Source organism: Hyla sarda, chromosome 6 (assembly GCF_029499605.1).
Source record: "Hyla sarda isolate aHylSar1 chromosome 6, aHylSar1.hap1, whole genome shotgun sequence".
NCBI lineage: Eukaryota > Metazoa > Chordata > Amphibia > Anura > Hylidae > Hyla > Hyla sarda.
Window position 1 is genome coordinate 100199794 of NC_079194.1, and position 14057 is coordinate 100213850.

General features: G+C 38.4%; 1 protein-coding gene across 3 annotated transcripts in view; it reads right to left on the minus strand.

Annotated features, from left to right (window-relative positions):
* Positions 1-14057, minus strand: part of PRICKLE2 (prickle planar cell polarity protein 2) — a 364028-nt gene that overhangs the window by 167355 nt on the left and 182616 nt on the right. The gene's annotated exons all lie outside the window — the stretch shown is intronic.

The following is a 14057-nucleotide window of genomic DNA, read 5'->3' on the forward strand; positions in this document are numbered from 1 at the left end:
GCAGGATATCGTCCTAAAATGGACAGAGGTGTCAGCAGAGAGCATTATGGTCAGACTGAAAAGAACTATACAACTTTCTCTGTAGTATATATAGCAGCTGACTAGTACTGGAAGGATTAATATTTTTAAATAGAAGTCATTTACAAATCTGTTTAACTTTCTGGCACCAGTTGATTTAAAAAAATAAAAAGTTTTCCAGCAGAGTACCCCTTTAATAAATTTGGTGCATATACACAAACAAATTAAAGGTGTAGAAAAATTGCTAACCTACACCACCCTTGATAAATCCCATAAATCCCTTTTAACCTAATATTTCACAGGTAAATCACTGCCACAAATTGTGCAAGTTCTCCCACTTGAAAATTACAGGCCTCTCTCATCTTTTTATCTTAGGTAAACTTCAACTATGAGAGACAGAATGGGGGGAAAGAATATAGGGAATCACATTGTAGGATTTCTAATGAATTAATTGGTAAATTCCTTGGTAAAAATAAGTATTTGGTCACCTACAAACAAGCAAGATTTCTGGCTCTCACAGACCTGAAACTTCTTTAAGAGTCTCCTCTGTCCTCCACTCGTTACCTGTATTAATGGCAACTGCTTAAACTTGTTATCAATATAAAAGACACTTGTCCAAAATCTCAAACAGTCACAATCCAAACTCCACTATGGCCAAGACCAAAGAGCTGTTGAGGGACACCAGAAACAAAATTGAAGATCTGCTCCAGGCTGGGAAGACTGAATCTGCATTAGGCAAGCATCCTGGTGTGAAGAAATCAACTGTGGGAGCAATTATTAGAAAATAGAAGACATACAAGACCACTGATAATCTCCCTCGATCTGGGCTCCATGCAAGATCTCACCCTGTGGTGTTGAAATGATCACAAGAGCTGTGAGCAAAAATCCCAGAACCACACTAGGGGAACCTAGTGAATGACCTACAGAGAACTGGGACCAAAGTAACAACTACTACCATCAGTAACACACTACGCCATCAGAGACTCAAAGCATGCACAGACGTGTTCCCTGCTTAAAGGGGTTCTCCAGTGCTTACACATCTTATCCCAGGGGTCTGCTACCTTCAAGACAAAAAGAGCCACTTGGACCTGTTTCCGAAGAAAATAAACAAAACTGGGAGCCACAAAACCATTGCAACATTTAAAACAAATATAACACTGCATATATTGTTTCTTACCTTAATGCTATATATACAGGATTGGGCAGTCAGCTGTCAATCTGAAGAAAAAAAGGACTTTCACTTAACAATGTGAAATTCAGAAATTTTTCTTTTCTTGCCTTTATCCATGGCTGGCCTACAGGGGTCCAAAACAGGGACGTAATTAGAAATCAGAGGGCCCCATAGCAAAATTTGCTATGCCCAATAATCAATGCCCCAAAATGCCATAGAAAATTAATCAGGGCCTCAGTGTACTATAAATCATAATCATAATTTTTTTGGGCCTGGGGTGGGCTTTTTTTGAGCCTAGGCCTGGTGTGGACTTTTTTTGGGCCCAGGCCTGGGGTGGGCTTTGTTTGGGCCCAGGCCTGGGGTGGGCTTTTTTTGGGCCCAGGCCTGGGGTGGGCTTTTTTTGGGCCCAGGCCTGGGGTGGGCTGGGGAGAGGGGGGTTAATGCACAGGGGAGAGGGGGGTTAATGCTGCCGCGGGGGTTAATGCTGCCCTCACCCCATGGCAGCATTAACCTCTCACCCCGCGGCAGCTATCACGCCCCCTCCCGTAGGCTTGCATTGAGGGACTGATTACAAACGGGGTGCCGCGTGCATGATCACGGGTGTCCCCAGCTGCGGGACTCCCGTGATCAGGCATCTTATCCCCTATCCTTTGGATAGGGGATAAGATGTGTAAGCACCGGAGAACCCCTTTAAGCCAGTATATGTACGGGCCCGTCTGAAGTTTGCTAGAGAGCATTTGGATGATCCAGAAGAGGATTGGGAAAATGTCATATAGTCAGATCAAACCAAAGTAGAATTTTTTGGTAAAAACTCAACTTGTCGTGTTTGGAGGAGAAAGAACACCATACCTACTGTGACGCATGGGGGTGAAAACATCATGCTTTGGGGCTGTTTTTCTGAAAAGGGACTAGGATGACTGATCCGTGTAAAGGAAAGAATGAATGGGGCCATGTATCGTGAGATTTTGAGTGCAAACCTCCTTCCATCAGAAAGGGCATTGAAGATGAAACGTGGCTGGGTCTTTCAGCATGACAATGATCCCAAACACACTGCCTGGGAAACGAAGGAGTGGCTTTGTAAGAAGCATTTCAAGGTCCTGGAGTGGCCTAGCCAGTCTCCAGATCTCAACCCCATAGAAAACCTTTGGAGGGAGTTGAAAGTCTGTGTTGCCCAGCGACAGCTCCAAAACATCACTGCGCTAGAGGAGATCTACATGGAGGAATGGGCCAAAATACCAGCAACAGTGTGTGAAATCCTTGTGAAGACTTACAGAAAATGTTTGACCTCTGTCATTGCCAACAAAGGGTATATAACAAAGTATTTTGTTTTTTCTCATTATGTCTCTCATAGTTGAGGTATACCTATGATGAAAATTATAGGCCTCTCTCATCGTTTTAAGTGGCAGAACTTGCACAATTGGTGGCTGACTAAATACTTTTTTCCCCACTGTATATCCATCACCCTTTGTTAGAAGAGTCTCCAAAACAATAGTCACAAATAGAGGTTAAAGTAGCATTGGAAACATTATGTGCAAACAGACAACGCATTTCATGACATTAACCCAGTACTTTGTCAGGTCCACGTCAAGTGCTGGGTCAACAATACAAAAAAAAAAATGCAAAAAATGTCTTGAATTTTAATTCAACCATTTTTTAGCTACTGCTTTGCAGTCGCTTATACCTGAATGGGAATGCATACATAGATCTATTGACAATTTTTAAGAAAATGCAATAAAGGCTAAGTTTTATCTATTTTTTTATTTTTATTTGGTGCCTTGGATCTTGTTACAGTGTATAGACAGCAGATAACCGATTTCAATGAGGACCATGTAATGCTAAATTTCCTTTACAATGTGCTACAGGAAAATTAACTACTTGCTTACAGGTCCCCACAGCTCATAGCTGGGGTTCCCAGCAGCAGAACACATATAATAAGTTTTTCATCCCTTGACCCTTCTCCCAAAATAAGATTGTCTAAAGTCTATAGTTGCATGGAACAGATTACAGTAACACCTAAATAAACATGATATCTTCATACAGTAGTAATCCCTTTAATTTTGGTTCTAGTGCTTAATTTTAAAAATGGACATTGCTAACAAAGTTAGGATTCAGTTTACTGGATGTTATCTTTTAAAAGCTTTGAAGCTCCATATGCCTAGGACAAGGACACTCACAATTTACAACTCAAGATCATCTTTATAAATGGCTGCACATATTCCTGGTATATGGTTTTGATTTAGAATTGATGCATTCCTTCCATAGTCTTTTCCACCACTATGAATACAACCTTGCCAAGCACCTCTACTGACAACCTTTTACATCTGACATCCATCTATATCTCAGGCTACTGACTACTCTACATTTTAAATTACACTACGCCTTCCAAATGTGTTTACATGTTAATTAATCTCCATATATCTGAATATAACCTCTTCTCACACAGTTCTGAGAACATTTCATATTTTCAACCTGTGTAATCTAACTTTTAATAATATATTGCACTAAAAAGGAAAATCTAATGATTTCAAATAAAACAGATATAAAATCCAGTTGTTCCAATCACACTGTATATGGTATTCTTCGTAGATTTTTGGACTGAATTTTTGGAATATGATTTTTAGTTATCACATGCAATCTAATGAAATGGGGCATCTAGTACCTGAAAAAAAGTTTTTAGGGCAGCCTGAGGCCCCCCCCTTTTTTTTTTTTTATAAAGCAACTTTGCAGTATAGCCTTCATTTTACGTATGTGGTCCCTTCACAGACCTATGTGTTTTAATGGTAACAAGCGACAAACAAATCTTTATATATTATGTCACATAAGTCTCTTGGGTCCCTTTTTCTCTAAAGGTTATAGCTAGTAATTTTTTTTTATCTCTAAACTTATCTTGGGGGACTAACTTTCTTCGACTACTGTCTGTTATAAGTTCAGGTTCTTTGCCAATAAAACTGTGATATTCTCTATCCTTCTTATGACCTGTTGCCAAAATGTCTGAACCTCAGGGCATTCCCACAATACATAAAAAAAAAAAAAAAAAAAACTATTTGCTTCATCCATCTTACATTTTGGACATTGTGAGCTATCTTTGCATTTTTGCCTCCATTATGATAGGGGGCAGTGATATAACCTATATAAAATCCTCAATTGCACCAACCTATGCAATTTGTTAATTGAACTTAGGTTGACGCTTTTTGAGTTGCGCTGCCAACTTTCTTCTTTAATGTGACCTACCTCCTTCTCACACTTTTCCCTGATCCTAGCTTATTTGTGATTCTTTAACCAACAGCTTTTAAACCAATTACAGATTTTTTCCTCATTTTGTCTCCTTTCCTAATGTGCTCTATTAGAAAATATGACTCCACAGTGAACCTAAGAATTGTGTTCTTTAAACTCTGATAACCATTTATTTGCATATTTGCAATTTAAAAATGTGTATCACTTAGTCCATATAGACTCTTAATTTTATTAAACTCCATTAAACTACCTTATGTAAATTGGTGACCTACGTACCAAACACCTCTATCCTCCTACAATTTTGAGCTTATACTCTTGTAGATTTTTTTTTTAAATTGTGATTATGCCATATGGACATGAAACTTAAGCTGCCCTAAACATTACAGATTGTCTTACCAACATTCCACACCTTATCAAATAGTGCTGAGAATGCATTATTTTTCCTAACCCTTAAAGGGGGTATTCCACCAATATACATGTTATCCAAAAGATAAGGGATAATATGTCTGATCACAGGGGGACTGGCCGCTGAGAACCCCCGCAATCTCATCATGCCCTTTCCCATAGACATGAATGTAGTGGGCTTTGTGTGACGTCACGATCATAGAAGCCCCAGGCTTCCAACTCCCTAATGCCACAGTACTGGCCTGGAGATCGTGGGGGGGGGGGGGGTCACATCGTCCGAACCCCCTGTGATCAGACAGGTTAGGGGTGGAGTACCCCTTTAAACTTCCTGATTCCAGTATTTGAAAAAAAATTCTGTAACCACCTTCCACCATCTATTTATTATAATCCATTACTCGTGCATAACTGTTATATCTGGGCCAGCTAAAATGTACATTTTGCCAGATGTAAGGGGTTTCAAAGAATTTAACAACCTGTTTGTTAAACTTCTTTTAGACTTAATGATGAGATCATTGTTCCCTAGAAATCCACCTAAAGCTCAGGAATAAGATGTTTTGGTGAAGAGAATTAGGAAATCAAAGGGAAAAGGGGAAATAATAAGGGAAAAAATAAACCTGTCCTCCCATCATGGGCAAATTGGTCAAAGGGTAAGGGAGAGGTTTCAACCGCATGCAGTTGATGATATGTGAAAACTGTACCTAAAACAGTGCAGCAGGAAGTGTCTGCTTTATGGCAGTTCCAATCCATGGGAGTTCATTGAAAGGTAAATGTCCTACAGTCCCCAGATTGTTGTACAGAGTCTTATATGTGTAAATAGTATCAAATTTAGTAAATCTGCCTTATCAAGGCACTGTTGAAAACATGCATAGTTAAATAAGAAAAAAAAAATGTTTATAATAAAATACATTTAAATACTTTCTTATAATATGTGATACATTCTCTTTAACATGGTGCTAGGGACATCTAGATGGTGGTATTTGCATATGTGCCCTTCGTTATGCATCCCTGTTAATGTAGCCTGTGTATGTGTATACAGCTGTGTATAAAATGACCAACTAAGGATTTTCTATGAATGTAAGATAAGGATTTGACATTACTATACCCCCACTGTAAAAACCAATTAGGTCCCCCTGACAAAAGGAGATATTTTAACATCCTATCTGCCACACTGTATTATAAGCACATTGTTCCAAAATAGTTTTACTGTGGGTTGTGAGTGCACGTACATAGGCATTACTGCAACGTACAAATACAATTGTAGCTTACAAAAGAGTTTGTGAATCAAATTCAGCTGCAAACTATAATTACATGTTTATTAAAGAAAAATAAATCTAATTTTATTGCAGTAAGATTCTAAGGAAACAACAAGATGATTGCACAGTACAAAAGATTTTGACAAGGGGAAAATGTGATGTCACTTTGGGCATTGGCAAACTCTGGGCCAGGAAACTAACAGTTAATGTTCTAAATTAAAGATAACTTGGTTGGAGTGACTTGGAACCTCACTGTTGCCAGAACCATGGGCAGATCATTAAAAGCTAGTCATTGGTCTTATGGGAAAGAAAAATGAGGGGGCAGGAAGGAAAAAGCCAAGCACAGAGTTCTGTACAATTTCCCTTGGACGTGGGAGATAGAGAGAACAGACCCTGGTTATCACATTAAACAGAACACTGCTCAGCACACCAGCATATGTCCATGTTATTAGGTCTTCTGTATCGCAAAGAGTACAAAATGCATAGCTAATTATTGGACTTTATAGAACACAGTTACTAATATAGTGAATTTTCTGTCTGTTCTGAAAATCTTATCCCCTTCTGTTCTGCTAATCTCATCCCAGAGAAAACAAAAAGGAAAACATTCCTGAAATAAAGCTTTAAAAATCATTTACATCTATCCAAGAGTGAAAACTAATCCTGTTGTTGGTTAAAAGGTATGTTCGCTAAAGGACTGATCCTGAGTTACATCTGTTTAAATACAACTGCACTCACTATTCTGCTGGTCTCTATGTATATACATTACATTACTATTATTTATCATGAGCTTATCCTGACAGCTTGTATTATACTCCAGAGCTGCACTCACTATTATGTTACCACGGTCATTGTGTGCATACATTACTTATCGTTTACTAATCCTGTGTTACAGTCTGTATTATACTCCAGAGCTGCACTCACTATTATGTTACCACGGTCATTGTGTGCATACATTACTTATCGTGAACTAATCCTGTGTTACAGTCTGTATTATGCTCTAGAGCTGCACTCACTATTCTGTTTGTACACAGTGACTGCACTTACATTACTTTTCTTCTACTGATCCTGTGTTACAGTCTGTATTATGCTCTAGAGCTGCACTCACTATTCTGTTTGTACACAGTGACTGCACTTACATTACTTTTCTTCTACTGATCCTGTGTTACAGTCTGTATTATAATTTAGAGCTGCACTCACTATTCTTGTGCAGTCACAGGCCCTTATTTACTAAGAGTGGAGTTTAGGTTTCTTTGTGGGTTTTAATTCCCTACAATTTATTTACCACAGTATTTACTAAGGTTTCCCTTCATTTTCCCCTTTCCCTACATTTTGCTTTATTTTATTTTTTTTTTTATACACATGCTCTGATCTATAGGGTTTTTCTCAGCTAAAATCCACCACATTTGCTGTGGAAACCTTAGGAAATATGTTGGGTTTATGTGAAAATGTTGGGAACACGCCCCTTTTCAGAGACCATGCCCCTTTTTCAGGTTTTCATATCAAAATGGAGAGTTAGTCAGGGTTTTTTTCAATTCTGGCGCAAAATCTGGTACAGACAGAATTTCTGGCGCACAACCAGACAAAACATGTCGGGTTTGTGATAGTAAATGAGGGCCACTGTGTACATACCTTATTTACCATGTACAGATCTTTACAGTCACCATTATACTTCAAAGTTGCACTTGCTATTTTGCTGGTGGAATCACTGTGTACATTCTTTACGATATTTATCTTGTACTGATCATTTTTTGCAATTAGTAATCCTGAGTGGCACATATATGTTACTTACATTGTAATCATCATGAGTTACAGCTCATATTAATCCAGAACTGCTGTCATAATTCTGCTAGTTGTTATTTTAGCTCCTATAAAATGATTTGGGAAGATATTTTTTTTACCTATATCTGAGATTTCTGACATCAATAAAACACTTCCTATAAAGAATAACATCCATATTGGTATTGGTTATTGGTAAATCATAAATTTATTGTGCTCCTCTATCTTGAAGAACTGAAGACACATTGCAGTCTTCAAGTAACATGATATATAGTACATAAAGCATATGTTTGAAGAGGCATTTGATTCTTTGCCATGCAAGTGAAAACAAATCTTGCACACCTTAAAGGGGAACTCAAGAGAAAAAAAAGTTTTTAAATTAACTGGTGCCAGAAAGTTAAAAAGATTAGTAAATTACTTCTATTTAAAAATGTCAATCCTTCCAGTTCTTATCAGCTGCTGTATGCTCCAGTGGAAGTTGTGTAGAGTTTTTTCTAGTCTGACCACACTGCTCTCTGGTGCCACCACTGTTTGTGTCAGGAACTGTCCAGAGCATGAGCAAATCCCCATAGGAAATCTCTCCTGCTCCAGACAGTTCCTGACAAGGAAGGATAGATATTTTTTAATTGAAAAAAAATTATAAATCTATATAACTTTCTGGCACCAGTTGATATGAAAACATTTTTGATTTGAAGACATTTTTAAAGAAGGTGTTTAGAAATCCCATTTTTAAATACTCTGTTTGGAAGTTCAGTTAGGAGATGGGTGTCTCATTAACTATTTAAAGCAAAGAGTGACTTTGTAGGACCCCATTATGTGCATTCAGTACAAGGATGGCCTATTGTCTTTAATTACAAATGCAAAGCTTAATTTCCCCTGTGGAGGTGCTACAAAAGAAATGAACACCTGCTGCCGTGTTTCCACATAGATTACCTTTACTTGACAGCTCCAAATGTATAGGGCACCCTTATCATCAGAAATAATAAAAGAAACCCCCATAGATAGTGTATCATATTGGGGCGGATCGTACAGGTCACATAGATCGATGCCTAATCAGGAAATATCTAACAAACGGCCAAGAAGCTAAAGAGTATCCACATAAATAACTGCAGGAACTTTGGCTAAATTTCTAATGGGTTTTAGCCTGTAGGATGAAATGCTTTAAATACGCTTCTCCCTCAAGGCATGTCCGCATAATGCTGCCAAGGCCAGGACAAGATGTTATCAGTAAATGCATCACTGCCAGCCTCTGAAAGAGTTAATGTACCAGGAAAATCAGTGAAGAGATACGTTTGGCCGCATAACAACATGTGAATTTATCTTCTGATTGTCACACTTTGGTTTAAAAGCAGCTTGTTATGACTCAGAAGATGTGCAGAAACAAAGCAAGACACTGCCAAGGCATCGTGATCATGTACAATGGATTTTCTGCCTCCAATCGGCTGCACAGGCTTAACATTATGTTGTAACTATTTGTTTCGCCTGGAAATCTGCTTTCACCAGGACAGCTGGTATTGCCATTATAAATCTATCCCTCAGTGTGCTGCAGTAAAGCAAGGAATAGATTTGTGCTTGAATGGACCGACTAAATAACAATGGTGCGCAGAAAGGAGTTCTTGGCATGCGGCTGCTGATGAACCTAAGTCAATCATATAGCAACATACACGGTAATCAACAGCAACATCAGCCATGAATAGAATAATAGGCATTCACTGAAAGATAGCACTACATGGCCTCATCTTCAATGCCCATAAATAAATATATGTCCAAAGTAGATGGAACATTATGGAATTAATTGGGTTGGAAAATAAGTGGTTTGGAAATTAAGGGTGCTTTCACACTGTAAAATACTCCCGTTAACAAACGCCCGTTATAAAATCCTAGGAGATTGGCAGTTAAACGGCCGTTAGAAAATCCCATTAGAGTCTATGAGATTTTTCTAATAGCCGTTTTAACCCGTTATTGCCCGTTATTAATAACGGCCGTTATTTTGTGACAGGCGAATGAACAGGAGAAATAGTGCATGCACTATTTCTCCCGTTCCTAAAATAATGGCCGTTATTAATAACGGGCGATATTGGGTTAAAACGGCTATTAGAAAATTCCCATAGACTATAATGGGATTTTCTAAAGTCCATTTAACTGCCAATCTCCTGGGATTTTATAACGGGTGTTTATTAACGGGAGTATTTTTACAGTGTGAAAGCACCCTTAATCACAAGCTGAGCCAGGTCACAGCAATGAGATTTTCTAGAAGCCATACAGATGGTGATCATCATGGCTTTGTCAACAGAAATCATTATCTAGTTCACACATGCCTCTAAAACTCATGTATGCCTGCTGGGAAGCCAGTATATGGCTATGCAGATACACGGTGTCACATTCTAAAGGTGCTAGGATACAATGTTCTCATTGGAGGGGAGCCCACCACACAAATCATGTCCAAAAAAGAAAAAAACAAACAAACACAAGACAAGTCTATTTGTCTGTTATTCTGTATAGTGATACTCCTGGCCACCTTTTGTGCCATTGACTATTATGTACATCGCAGCTACTTCTTACTACCATGCCACTAGCCTGCTGAAACTAGGAAGTTAAAAAGGAATAACATATATATCTGCGGGAAATAAGTTAAACCAATGTTCAGCCTTTTGAAATGCATCCCCCGCAAACATATCAAAAGTCCTTTCCTAGGATTAGTTCCTATTTAATTCCTACCATGACAAGGACCCTCGGAGAATAGGAATTATTTAAACTGTGGTAACATTTGTTAGGCATCAATATTTAACAGAGGAAATTTGGAAAACATAACTCTGATCACAAAGCTGAAATGCTTTGAGCCTTCGGGATAGAACATTCTTTCGCTTCCATATGAACCTCTAGTTTCTATGACAAAAACACTGTCCTTGAGGCTTTCTCCCTTTGAGGTTACAGGTGTTGAAGGGAGTCATTTTCTCTTTATCACAGACTGAGGTTCATTGTGAACTGTGTCTGATGACTAACAAAAATACTTAAAAACAGAAACATAAACTTAGCATAAATTTGAACATAGAGCAGTAATAAAACCTAATGACCCATAATTACTAAGACTTTCATATCTTACATCAGTCTAAATATAGGAGATACAGTTATTTTTTTTTTTTTTTTAGCAACATTGTGTGGCTATTAGCCAGTGCATGCAGGCGTGGTTTTGCCCCTCTGTGATGATCACGAGTACTTGCTCCCTCATCTTCAAAGTTCTACATCTTAGACAATGATGAGGAGGAAATGGAACACCAGAGATCAAGGAAAGTCCTTTTACTGCTTCCTGATTAACCTTTAAAATCTCCTTGGAGACCCTGCCCACTTTTCCTGTTACTTTTTTGATTTGGCTAGTGGTGGGATCAATTTTAAACGTTAGGATATGTGCAAACAATCCAGCTCACCTGATAGTCCCGCTGCGACTGGGACGGTGTGCAACAGCACCCACCAAACGGTAACTGGAAAAATAGAAGTCCAGCGCAGAATAGAATACAAAAACAGTGATCCTTTATTGATAAAAATCCAACTTCAAGACATGGAAGTATAAAAGTTATGTGTTTCAGGTGTCAATAGAGTGGACACCCTTAGTCATTAAAATCTCCTTGGAGACCCTGCCAACTTTTCCTGTTACTTTTTCGATTTGGCTAGTGGTGGGATACATTTTAAACTTTAGTGCAAATTTGCCATCCATAATCTTTTGCAATTTTAGGCACGGTTTATGCCAAACACTGTTCTAAATATGGGCCCATGCATCTTAATTGTGTCAGAATAAAATAAACAGCTTTTGATTACAATGGAAAAACTGGGGAAACAGTTCCATCATTGTATTTCTATTCATGTAGTTAAACCTTTAAGGACGCAGACTATTTTATTTTTACATTTTCGATTTTTCCTCCTCACTTCAAAAAATCATAACTCTTTTATGGCACAACCAAAAAAATACTATTTGTTTGGGGAAATTAAAAAGAAAACCGCAATTTTGCTAATTTTGGAAGGTTTCGTTTTCACGCCGTACAATTTACGGAAAAAATGACATGTGTTCTTTATTCTTTGGGTATATACGACTAAAATCATACCGTGATAACATTTCTAGTACTGTTGCACTTAAAAAAAATCACAAACTTTTAAATCAAATTAGTACATTTAAAATCCCCCTATTTTGAAGACCTATAACTTTTTCATTTTTCCGTATAAGCGGCGGAATGAGGGCTCATTTTTTGCGCTGTGATCTGAACTTTTTATTGATACCATATTTGCTTATATAAAACTTTAAATTTTTTATTAATTTTTTTTGGAATTAAATGTTATATAAAAGCATCTATTTTGGACTTTTTTTTTTTTTTTTACGTTCACGCCGTTCACCGTTCGGTATAATTAACATTTTAATTCAATAGTTCAGATATTTCCGCACGCGGCGATACCAAATATGTATATAAAATATTTGTTAACACTTTTTGGGGGTGAAATAGGGAAAATGGGACAATTTAAGTTTTTATTTGGAGAGGGGGTTTTTCACTTTTTTTTTACTTTTTTACTTTTATTTTTACACTTTAATAGTCCCCATAGGGGACTATTTATAGCAATCATTCGATTGCTAATCCTGTTCAGTGCTATGTATAGGACATAGCACTGATCAGTGTTATCGGTCACCTTCTGCTCTGGTCTGCGGGAAGGCAGATCAGACCAGAAGACTCCCAAAAGGCAGCGGAGGAAGGTGAAGGGACCTCCATCTGCCGTGCTGGAGGATCGGATCACCACGGCAGCGCTGCAGGCGATCCGATCATCTATTTAAGTGACTGCGATGCTGCAGATGCCTTGATCTGTATTGATCACGGCATCTGAGGGGTTAATGGCAGACATCGGCGGGATCGCAGATGTCCGCCATTACCGGCGGGTCCCTGGCTGCGATCAACAGCCGGGACCTGCCGCGCATGATCCGGGCATCGCTCCGATGCCCGCGGTTATGCTTAGGACGTAAATGTATGTCCTGGTGCGTTAAGTACCACCTCACCAGGCCGTAAGGGGTATTCCAGGAATTTTTATTTGACTATGATACAGGGGCTGTAAAGTTAGTGTAGTTCATAATATAGTGCCTGTACCTGTGTGTGATGTTTTTTTGTTTTTTTTTTGCAATTCTTATGTGATTTTCACCCCAAAAATTATTTTTAACAGCGTACAAAATGACTGTTGTCTCAGATTTTTCCCAGGTTGCAATGCGGCCAAGACCTGATATCACTAGTCAGCTGATGACAGGGAGTCCGTCTGCTTCAATGGGTGGAGGGATCGCTTGGTGGGAGAGAGATCAGCCTGCAACTAATTGTATTTTTCCAACAGCTGTAGGCACCCTGACTGAAAACATTTTTTTCATGGATGCAGCTCATTTATGTTTCAACGGGTGTGGTGGCTGATGTGTAGGAGGGAGGAGAAATTGAATTATGGGATTTGTAGGCAAAGAAGAAAACTCAAACAGGAAATACCAGTTCACAAAAAGCTAGCCACAGTATTATGGTAATCTCACAACATAGCCATTTAGCCCCAAGAAAAGCGCAGATCCTTTCTAAGCATGTCCATTACTGTCTGGCAGGTACGTACTAAAATCACCTTATCAAGAGATATTTTGTTCTGTCACAGGGATGCAATTTCACTACAAACGAAATCCCCCTTTCCTATGCCTCAGAATTCCTAAATTAAATACTAGCCACGTGAAAAAATGTAGAGACCCTTTTCAAGACTTTTGCGCACATGAAAGACCCAAGATGATGGCCGTGTTAACCAATGGTGAGCAGGACTGTTCACAAGCTTATTAGAGCAAAGGACCATAAACTGTACACAACATCTGAGAAGGACTGGAGATCAAAATACTTAGACTAAAGAAAACATCACCAACATGAGGTACCTAGTCCTTCTAAGACATATTTCAGTAACAGATGAAGCTGTGCTTCCATACATGTCAATAGTTCAGTGGACAACGTGTAGCTGTGTCTGTCCACAAATACAATTTATGTTCTACCATGGATTTATTATATCCAAGACTGTAAAGACTCAGTATGCTTGACTTTCCTGCATAAATTTTGAAATCCATAATCCATAATAATGTATTCACAGGAAAGCTTGTTTAAAACTATACAATCTGTGAATTTTGCATAATTTAAATATAAGGGTACGCTCACATAGTTTAT